The sequence below is a fragment of the Octopus sinensis genome, linkage group LG25 (genome assembly GCF_006345805.1).
Source record: "Octopus sinensis linkage group LG25, ASM634580v1, whole genome shotgun sequence".
NCBI classification, from domain to species: domain Eukaryota; kingdom Metazoa; phylum Mollusca; class Cephalopoda; order Octopoda; family Octopodidae; genus Octopus; species Octopus sinensis.
Window position 1 is genome coordinate 15,165,444 of NC_043021.1, and position 12,317 is coordinate 15,177,760.

General features: G+C 37.5%; 1 protein-coding gene across 1 annotated transcript in view; it reads left to right on the top strand.

Annotated features, from left to right (window-relative positions):
* Nucleotides 1–8,261: 8,261 nt before the first annotated feature.
* LOC115224303 (protein numb) overlaps nt 8,262–12,317 on the top strand; it is a 567,004-nt gene continuing 562,948 nt past the window's right edge. The window contains exon 1 of the mRNA XM_029795145.2: nt 8,262–8,460. The gene's annotated coding sequence lies outside the window, so the exon portion shown is untranslated. The remainder of the gene's footprint in view (nt 8,461–12,317) is intronic.

A 12,317-nucleotide genomic window follows, 5' to 3' on the forward strand; every position in this document is an offset into this window, starting at 1 on the left:
TCCAGTTTCATAGGTGCAGGAGTGGCTGTGTTGTAAGTAGCTTACTTACCAACCACATGGTTCTGGGTTCAGTCCCACTGCGTGGCATCTTGGGCAAGCGTCTTCTGCTATAGCCCCGGGCCGACCAATGCCTTGTGAGTGGATTTGGTTGGCGGAAACTGAAAGAAGCCTGTCGTATATATGTATATATATATATATATATATATATATATATATGTGTGTGTGTGTGTGTGTGTGTGTGTGTGTGTGTGTGTGTGTGTGTGTGTGTGTGTGTGTGTGTCTGTGTTTGTCCCCCCTAGCATTGCTTGACAACCGATGCTGGTGTGTTTATGTCCCCGTCACTTAGTGGTTCGGCAAAAGAGACCGATAGAATAAGTACTGGGCTTACAAAGAATAAGTCCCGGGATCGATTTGCTCAACTAAAGGCAGTGCTCCAGCATGGCCACAGTCAAATGACTTGAAACAAGTAAATGAGTAAAAGAGTAACCTTTTAACATTCACATTACTCTGTCAAATGTAATTTATTCACAACGTTTTGAATCAATCATTCATTATCTCAACATTAAGATTTTAGTGATGTGATTGTATACTTTTAGAATGACATTGTAAGGTAAGTGTGAAAAGCCAGATCTGGCCAGTTTGAACATAAAGCAAGATAGACTGTTTGGGGCTGGATAGGGCCAGTTTACATGCTGATGGGTTAAAGCAATGTAAATTATAACCTTCCATTGAAATTTCATACTCTCTCTTTTACTCTTTTACTTGTTTCAGTCATTTGACTGTGGCCATGCTGGAGCACTGCCTTTAGTCGAGCACATCGACCCCAGGACTTATTCTTTGTAAGCCTAGTACTTATTCTATCAATCTCTTTTGCTGAACTGCTAAGTTATGGGGATGTAAACACACCAGCATTGGTTGTCAAGTGATGTTGGGGTGGGGTGGGGGACAAACACAGACACACAAACATATACACACACTTACATATATATATATATACACGACAGGCTTCTTTCAGTTTCCTTCTACCAAATCCACTCACAAGGCTTTGGTTGGCCCGAGGCTATAGTAGAAGACACTTGCCCAAGGTGCCACACAGTGGGACTGAATCTGGAACCATGTGGTTTGTAAGCAAGCTACTTACCACACAGCCACTCCTATATATATATATATATAAATATAAATAATCAATATCAGACTTATTTTCTTAAACCAAAGTTTAATAAATTTCATCAAATAAAATAAACGAATCAGATTGGATGTAAAAGTGGATTAAGTTTTCATTTCATATTTCAGTTGTTTTCATAAATAGAACATCACAAAGGTTGAATTTGTCCTCGGTGAGATTTAAGTAAAATAAAAAATAAACAAAAAGACATTTAAAATATGCATAGGATTTTTTCAGGTATTTGTATATTCAATCTTCCACTCAGCATTATTTGAATCTTGACAGAAAACATTGAAGGAATTGGCTGATTACATATTTAATCATTTGAAATTTTTGACTTCCCCATTATTAAAGCAAATATATAAAGGGCAAATACCCTGAAACTAGTCTGCAGATGCCTGACCAGCAAGGGGAAGTGGCTGACCTCCCCTGTTCGAAGGTTATAATGGACACAGGTTCGTGTGTCACATAGCTAGCTAAAGGCGATGGCCTCTTGGAGCTAATCAACGGCAGCTTTTGTCCTATATTTATGGACTGTCATATTAGCTTGACGATAACTATTAATATCCAGTACTGCTGCCATAGTCTCCTTTAGAAAGACTTAGAAATAACTAGCATTATGACCCGTCATTGCTGGGTCATAGTGCTAGTGCATGTATGTATGTGTATATATATGTGTACATATTACATGTACATGTATATACATCTACTCATAAAATACAAAATACAAAGTTATATCTTGATATCGCTAGTGATAACAATACTCAAAATATATAACAGACTGGAACTGTAGGCCCTTCTCTTGCAATTTCGATCATTTTTTTTGCCCATGAAACTACATGGACCCTAAGTAAGGCATGTGTAAAATTCGAATGAAATTGGTTGTGTAGTTCTCAAGTTTTAGCGAAACACACAGACAGACAGACAGACACACATTCTCAGTTTTATATATATAGAAGATAATATTTCTATTTAAGCAAATATATATCTATTTAAAAAAACTCGTCCATACACATCACATAACCATTTGTCTTTCTTGCATACTACATCTGATTCCTCTTGTGCCTAACTTTTCTCACAAAATGCTTACACTCTGTTGAACATGCACACTGACATTGCATGTAAATGGACACTCATAGATGGGCTACAGAGCAGATTCCATCATCAGGTTGATCTAACATAGTATATTATTGCTCAAACTGGTATTAAAGATATTTGCCATCTGTACCTGAAGCCACATAGCTTCTAAGATAACTTCTTAACTACATAGACATGCCTTTAACTGTAGATAAAAAGACATAAGTATATTCTGTTAAGGACACACAGGTAGGTAAACACAAAGTTTCTGTTGCCAGCCCTATGGTGATATAATGTGTGTGTAACAGGTGTAAAGAATCTGATTGTTTGGAAGTAAAAAAAAATTATTGCAACCGTGGGAAAAGAAAAAAAATCATTGCTGGTCAAATTTTAGGTTCACACACAACAAATACACAGGCACACACAAATGTATGTACAGGGACATGTATACACAAGTATCTATCTATCTATCTATCTATCTATTTATCTATCTATCTATCTATCTATCTATCTATCTATCTGTCTATCTGTCCATCTATCTATCTATCTATCTATCTATCTATCTATCTATCTATCTGTCTATCTGTCTATCTATCTATCTATCTATCTATCTATCTATCTATCTATCTATCCATCTATCTATCTCTGCATATATGTATACAGACACATGCACTTACACACACACATAAATGTATGTATGTATATCTATATATAATTTTTCTGAATTTTCAGATTTTTCTATATGCTAGGCTACTGGTTTTAAATTGATGTTAATTAAATTGATATTCAATTTATTACCCTCATTATTTAAATTTTATATACATATATAAAAATAAAAAGAAAAAAAAGAAATAAGTGGAAATTTTACCGGTGAGTGTGTTAAATTATAAGGCACAAAAAGAAAATGACTCTCCCCACACACAACAGAATATGCTTCAACACTCGAACTCATATAAAGAATCTTGCAAACCAAATCCCAAAATGATATATATATGTATATTCTGTCTACCCTCTCAGGACCTTATAAAGTTCAATTTCAAGTTTTACACACACACACACACACACACATTTACACACATATATATATATATGTGTGTACATATATAACATTAATTATGTGTTTAATTATATGTATAAGTATAATAAACTAACTTTATGAGGTGCGTGCGGAAGAGCAAGGAGCCAAATAATAACATATCTATTCATTCTTAACACATTCTGGCAGATTCAAATATGAACACGTTAATTATTGTTTTGCATCATTGGAGAACACCTCCTCTCTTTAGACCAGGTGTATCAAACTGCAGAGTCCCTAAGGGCCACATTGCTCACATACACATTGCCATGGGGGACACCATCAAGTGTATTTCTTTCATCTTTTGTTTTTTACATATTTCAGTCTATAGTCTGTGGCCATACTGTAGCATCACCTTGAAGAATCTTAGCTGAACGAATCAACCCCAGTACTTGTTTTTGAAAGCCCGTTACTTATTCTATCAGTTCCTTTTGTCAAACCGCTAAGTTACAGGAACGTAAATGTACCATCACCAGTTGTCAAGTGGTGGTGCAGGACAAACAGCAACACAAAGACACACACATACACACACACACAAACACACACACAAACACACACACATACACATGGCAGGGTTTTTTTCAGTTTCCATCTCCCAGACCCACTCACAAGGCTTTGGTCAGCTTAAGGCTATGCTAGAAGAAGACATTTGCCCATTGGAACTGAACATGGAACCATATGGCTGTAAAGCAAACATCTTACCACACAGCCATGCCTGGTAAATTTCATCATTCTTTAAAATGAAGTAAAAATCATATACTCTCTCTCTTTTACTTGTTTCAGTCATTTGACTGTTGCCATGCTGGAGCACCACCTTTAGTCGAGCAAATCGACCCCGGGACTTATTCTTTTGTAAGCCCAGTACTTATTCTATCTGTCTCTTTTTGCCGAACCGCTAAGTGACAGGGATGTAAACACACCAGCATCAGTTGTCAAACGATGTTGGGGGGACAAACACACATACACATATACATACGACAGGCTTCTTTCAGTTTCCGTCAACCAAATCCACTCACAAGGCATTGGTCGGCCCGGGGCTATAGCAGAAGACACTTGCCCAAGATGCCATGCTGTGGGACTGAACCCAGCATCATGTGGTTGGTTAGCAAGCTACTTACCACACAGCCACTCCTGCGCCTATATATATCTCCCTCTTTTACTCTCTTTTACTTGTTTCAGTCATTCGACTTGCAGCCATGCTGGAGCACCGCCTTTGGTTGAGCAAATCGACCCCAGAGCTTATTCTGTGTTAGTCTAGTACTTATTCTATCAGTCTCTTTTGCCAAACCGCTAAGTTACGGGAATGTAAACACACCAGCATCAGTTGTCAAGCGATGTTGGGGGACAAACACAGATACACAAACATATACACACATATATATATATGTATACATACATATACGATGGGCGTCTTCCAGTTCCGTCTACCAAATCCACTCACAAGGCTTTGATCAGCCCAAGGCTATAGTAGAAGACACTTGCCCAAGGTGCCACACAGTGCGACTGAACCCATGTCATACACACACACACACATACATACAAGCATACACACACATACATACATACAAGCATACACACACATACATACATACATACATACAAGCATACACAGACATACATACATACAAGCATACGCACACATACAAAAAACATACATACACACATACAAAAAACATACATACATACATACACACACATACAAAAAACATACATACATACATTTCTCAGATTTAAAATGTGACATCACTTCTGTTATCTCCATTCCAAAGATGGAGTTTTGCATGTTTGTTAGAGACCAGTTCCTTTTTCAGAGGAAGAATTTAAATGATTAAATACAGAAGAGACATACATACATATATACATACATAATTATGTAGGCAGAGTTAAAGTCTAAGCTGCATTCTCTTGAAGTACATCTACTTATTCCAATATTCTAACTCTGTATGTGGTTCTTGTATTTATGTGAGGTAGGCATTAGAGTGGAAGATTCTGGAAATATGGTTTGCAGAGTAGTTATATATCAAAACAGGAGGTAAGAAAAAATGTTTAGTATTATTTATTCACCATTACAGATGTTTCGTTTGCTAATAGGAATTACAAAATTGTACATGTAGGAAATTTCCTATTAGGAATTCTTCAGACAGAGAATCAAGTAATACAAAATTTAATGCTTGCTTTTCCACGCTTGCACAGGTCAGATGAAATTGGTTGAGGCAGAGCTGTTTACAGCTGGATGCCCTTTCTGTCACCAACCCTCAACTATTGTCCATCACTTATAGGAGGGTGATGCTCATTTACAATCATCGTATGATGTCAAGACAGGGGCACACACACACACACAAATGGTGGAGTTTTTTTTCAGTTTCTGTTTACTAAATCCACTCACAAGCCGCGGCTGAATGGCCAGGTTGCCAGTTTACCCGATGGCAAGTGGGCCCGTGCCATTAGAATCCATATATGGAGGCCCATGTTAGTATCTAAGGGGCTCATTCCTTCAAGTTTGAGAATTTTTTATTCACTCCTGGAAGAATGCATTAATTATTTCAACCATGCTGTGTTTGTAGACAGTTGAAAAAAAAATTTTTAACAAAAAAAATAATTTTACCAAAAAAAAAAAAAAATGAAATGACAGCATTGTAGTTGTGGGTGGGCCTCCTTAGTCTCCTGGCAACCAATATTTTGAGAGCCAGTCTGCTACTGCTCACAAGGTTTTGGTCATCTCTTCTCTTTCTCTCTACTCCGCCGGTTACGACGACGAGGGTCCCAGCTGATACGATCAACGGAACAGCTTGCTCGTGAAATTAACGTGCAAATGGCTGAGCATTCCACAGACACGTGTACCCTTAACGTAGTTCTCGGGGAAAATCAGCGTGACACAGAGAGTGACAAGGCTGACCCTTTGAAAATACAAGTACAACTCATTTTTGCCAGCTGAGTGGACTGGAGCAACGTGAAATAAAGTGTCTTGCTCAGGGACACAACGCGTCGCCGGGAATCGAACTCACAACCTTACGATCATGAGCCGAATGCCCTAACCACTAAGCCACGCGCCCTCACTGGTCATCTCTAGGTTATACTAGAAGGCACTTGCCCAAAGTGCTGCTCAGGGAGACAACCAAAAATCACATGGTTGGGAAACAAGCTTCTCAACCACACACCTCATAAATATATTACACACACAGACACACATGTACACATATATATCTACACGTATGCACACATGCATGCATACACATACATACATATATGTATGATATTTGCATTTACTATATATATATATATCTCTTTTACTTGTTTCAGTCATTTGACTGCGGCCATGCTGGAGCACCTCCTTCAGTCGAACAACTCGACCCCGGGACTTATTCTTTGTAAGCCCAGTACTTATTCTATCGGTCTCTTTTGCCAAACCGCTAAGTGACGGGGACGTAAACACACCAGCATCGGTTGTCAAGCAATGCTAGGGGGACAAACACAGACACACAAACACATACATATACATATATACGACAGGCTTCTTTCAGTTTCCGTCTACCAAATCCACTCACAAGGCTTTGGTCGGCCCGAGGCTATAGTAGAAGACACTTGCCCAAGGTGCCACTCAGTGGGACTGAACCCGGAACCATGTGGTTGGTATGCAAGCTACTTACCACACAACCACATATATATATACATTATATAATAATATATATTAAGGCGACGGGCTGGCAAAATCGTTTGCACGTTGGGCAAAGTGCTTAGCGGCATTTCGTCCGTCTGTACGTTATGAGTTCAAATTCCGCCGAGGTCAACTTAGTTTTTCACCCCTTCGGGTCAATAAAATAATCACAGTTAAACAGTGGGGTCGTTGTTATCGGATTATGGGCCTCGTGCCAAATTTGAAGTCATATATAAAACACACACACATATATAGGCGCAGGAGTGGCTGTGTGGTAAGTAGCTTGTTTACCAACCACAGTCCCACTGTTCAGTCCCACTGCATGGCACCTTGGGCAAGTGTCTTCTACTATAGCCTCGGGCCGACCAAAGCCTTGTGAGTGGATTTGGTAGACGGAAACTGAAAGAAGCCCGTCGTATATATGTATATATATGTGTGTGTGTATGTTTGTGTTTGTCCCCCTAGCATTGCTTGACGACCGATGCTGGTGTGTTTATGTCCCCGTTACTTAGCGGTTCGGCAAAAGAGACAGATAGAATAAGTACTGGGCTTACAAAGAATAAGTCCCGGGGTCGAGTTGCTCGATTAAAGGCGGTGCTCCAGCATGGCCGCAGTCAAATGACTGAAGCAAGTAAAAGAGTAAAAGAGTATAGAGACATATATATATATGTACATTGTGTGTGTGTGTGTATATATATATATATATATGGATATAATATACTATATATGTTATGTATGTACACGGGTATGTATATACAAATGTACATGACATGCAAACGCACGTTTAGTTTTATATGTGTGTGTAATTGAATGTCTGTATGATGCGAATGCCGGAGGAAATAATAAAGGTGTGCCGCATTAAATGGCAACTATCACATTACTAAGGTGTCAATACTGCTGCAAGCCTACTGCTATGCCTAGCTTCCACACCAAAACCACTGCATCAAAGACAGCTGCTAGTCATAAAAGTCAGCGAGAAGCTACCACTGCTGCTGTCCGACTTTTGCGGCGTGTTATTACCACTGCAAACCTACTGCTACTATACGACGTTTTCTCTTTCTTTTTTTTTTTTTTCCTTCAGTGAGAGTGTTATTACTGCTGCAAACCTGCTGCTGCTGTGCGACTTCTGCAGCGAGCTTTTATTACCGCTGCAAACCTGCTGCTGCTATGCTGGCTGGCTGACAGACAAGCTAACTCTGACAACCACTGCAGCAGCAAAGGACAAGCAGCAGCCAAGCGAAAGCCAGTCTGCCAAGCCTGCCAGCCAGCCAGCCACACTGACTGACTGGCAGTAGACATATTACTACTGCTACTACTGCTGTGTAAGCAACCCTACTGCAAGCCTGCTCCTTTGCCACTCCCACTGTCACTTCAACTACTACCACTGCCAAGCTATGCTCGCTCGTAGCTAGGAGCTGTTTACATTTCTGGGGGAGATTTTCCGATTGTTTACGGACGAAACACCGCTTTTTACAGCCCTAATACCAGGTAAGTCTTTGAAACGGAACCTCACCGAACATATTTCAGTGAATTGTGTAGTGTTTTTTGTTTTAATTTAATTGTTTTCTCCGTCCCACCTTGTAGACATTCGTCCAGGTATGTTGGTGGGTTTTCCCACTTACACGAATACATATTCACCACATATTCGCTATCGAGATTTTTTGGCTCGTATCGCTCCGTGTCTTTTCTTTTTTTTCTTCGTTTTCTTTCTCATTAAATAACCTTCCCTCTTTTTTCTTTTTTTTCCTTCCACCTTACCATATTGTTTTTGTTCTTTTTCGCCCCTTTTTTTCCCCTTCCTTTGAAGAGAAAGATACATTGTTCTATTACCCCCCTCCTCGGGAGAGAGAGAGAAAGAGAGAGAAAGAGAGACAGAGTGAGAGAAAGAGAATGGGAAGAAGAGAGAGAGACTGAAAGAAAGAGAAACAGTCTCCGTATACTTGATACAGTTTATATTACACTAAGAAAAATGCACACTTTCTGTATATAATGAAATTTAAGGTGAGCGGACGATATATATATATATATATATATATATATACATATAGATAGATAGATAGATCTATACATACATAGAGAAAGAGAGAGAATGTGCGATAGAGACATAGATCGCGAGAGAGAAAGAGAGAGAGAGACAAGAGAAAGAGAGGGGCAGTGAGAGTGTCATTCGCCGACTGAAAGAGACAGGAGAACGACGACGACGTGAAGGAGGAATAGTAGGAGTAGAAGCGGCAGTCGAGGTGGCAGCAGTGGTAGGAGGAGGAGACTCTGACCTCTTCCTATCAATATGGCTGACCAAACTTCAACGACATTTTCTCACTCGATACACACGCACTCGCACACATTGTACATACATTTTTGTACCCACTCCTCGCTTCTCTCCTTGTTGATCCCTCAGGTTAACCCCCGATCGAACAGATCCTCGCTCACAGGCGTTCCAGCTGTGACCATATCCGTCTTTTGTCGAGGCATTGTGCGCGTATCGAGAGGCGATCGGTGTGTGTGATTCGAGGAGCGATTTAGTTGTTGTTTCTAGCATGTGACCGATCACGTAGAGGTTCCCTAATTGTCTCGATTCCCACCTCAGTTTTTTTTTTATATTTTAATCTCTTATCCGTGTCCCCTCGTGCTTTCTAACCTTCCCGCTGGTGGAAACAAACCTACAAAAGCCATACATATTAATATCATATGAGCTATTTTCCTTTTTCCCCGCCACTTCAGATCAGCTTCACGTTATTTATTATGCCTATATTATACATACATGTACACACACATATATATGTATATATATGACACACATATATATGTATATATATATATATGTATGTATATATAATTCTTTAATGACATATCTCACGATATCATTGTTAATATGTTACGAAATACCCCGGCTCTCTTTGCCCACACACACACATATATATATATACATTATATATGTGTGAATATATTTATATATTAAGATATCGTTATCCCTTTAATCATACCCAATCAACAGTATTACGAGTATTATTATTAGTATTAATTATTAGTCTATAAAATAAAGTATAAGTCAAGTACTGGAGTGAATCTATTTACTATATATATATATACACACATATATACATACTTTCTCGACAATATGTGGACCTTATGTTTCAACTTTGAAAAGGCTTTTTGTTAATAATATAATTAGCATCACTATTTTTAAATATTTGTATTGTCTATTATTATCCGATCATCGACTAAAATATTAGATAAGATTGTATGGAAATAGATATTTAAATATGTATGTCTATTCCTAATTAGTCTGTCATTCGAGAAAAAAAAAAAAAAGAAAATACCCCAAAATGCCCTCAAACTCAGCCCAAATTATATATCTGTCGGTCTATCTTCCTATTTCTATTTATTACTTGAAAGAAAGACTTTTTTTTTAAAGTTTCCTCTCTTCTTGTCAGCAGCCAACGTTTTAAATTGCTTCCTTCTTCACCTTCATAATCCACCTGGTTTAACATTATATATATATAAATATATATATGATGGTAATTTTATTTTTATATTACTTACTATGGTATGTTCTCTCCACCTTTTTCTGTTGTACATTTTTGAAAATCTTTCTTTCCCCTTTTATTTTAATGTCGATAAAATTCTTGAAAGTGGGGGCACGTGTGTGTGTGTATATATATATATATATATATCTTCTGTCTCAAACTATATAAGATAGAAGCCTGTTATCTATCTATCTAACACGTGTGTGTGTATATTTATAATCTCTCTCTATATATATGTGTGAATTTATAAGGTAATATATATATATGTGTGTGTATTTATAATATCTTATTATTTCATGCTTCTAAATGGCATGCTTAAGGAAGAATATTTATATTGAAATAAAAAAGAGAACTCCAGCTAATTTTGAAAATCTCATCAATTTACTGATCTTGCAATATTATGTGTCGCCGATTGCCGACAAATTCTGCTGTTTTACAAAATATTATTATAAAGTTTCACAAAATATTATCATAAAGTCGTCTTGACTGCTTGTATTAATTTGATCAATTAGTAAATATTTGCCCCTGCCACCGCTAATATCGTCAGCCTACCTTTCAGTACCACCTTCCAGGTCTCTCTGCTGGAAGGCTTTCATTATTATTTTACCTACCTGCTTCTAATGTATATTTTTGATGACCATGTTAGACGGGCTTCAACTTTTGAAGCCACTCACTTTCAACCCGATATATATATATATATATATATATAGTAATTCCAGGCATCATCGCTTTCCCCCCTTAACTTTTCCACATGGTGTCCCTTAATGACACACACACACAAATATATGTATATATTATATAAGAATATAAATGTATGTATATATACATCTGTATATTTCATTCGTTTGTTTTTATTATTATATACATATGTAGACATATATATATATATATATATATATATAAATATTTGTGTGTGTGTGTAGATATATATATACACGTGTGCTTGAGTATTATAAAGTGCATATATTGTAGGGTTTTTTCTTTTATCCCAGCGGGTCTTATTGGAAGAAATCGATCTGTAATAAAGATACATTCCGTTTTCGTTCCCTTCAATTTTTTTTTATATTGTGTGTCTTCCCCCGGGATCTATCTAAGACCAATTTCTTTTTTATATATATCTTCCATACGAATGAATACACACACAAACAGACACACCTACATGCATGTAAGCAAGTGTATATCGAAATAGATGTATTAGTCTATAAAATAAATATACACTTGCTAAACATGCATGTATGCTCGCTATTTAATCTATGTGTGAGTATGTATATGTGTATATATATATATATATATATATATACATATATTATACCAATATTTTTTTAATCTCCTATACGAATACACAGTAAGAGAGAGAGAGAGACCACATACATACATACATACACGTGCATGTTAGCAAGTGTATATATATATATGGTGTCTATTCGACCTCTCTGTCTTTCTCTATATCTCTATCTCTCTGATTATCTTATACAAGGGGTAATTGGTAGCTGGTTTGTGTTGTGTTTTATAAACGAAATCAACGAATGACGCCTGCATGGCAACCCGAATGCTGTGTGGTGGTGTGTCTTTCTAACGTTGAGGTGCAGCCATTTCAGCCAGTCATGTGACAGCTCTTTCTCTCTCTCTCCAACTTTCAGTCACATTTCTTACTTTCTTTCGTGTGTGTGGCGATGACAGCTTCTTTCGCTTAATTTTCTTTCCAAACCCGTTTTTAAAGTAAACTGTAAAAAATACACGAAATAAAAAACCGGCTGTATATGTATGTATGGCGAAAGATCGCCGTATGTATTTGTATGTGTGTGTTTGCTTGTTTCA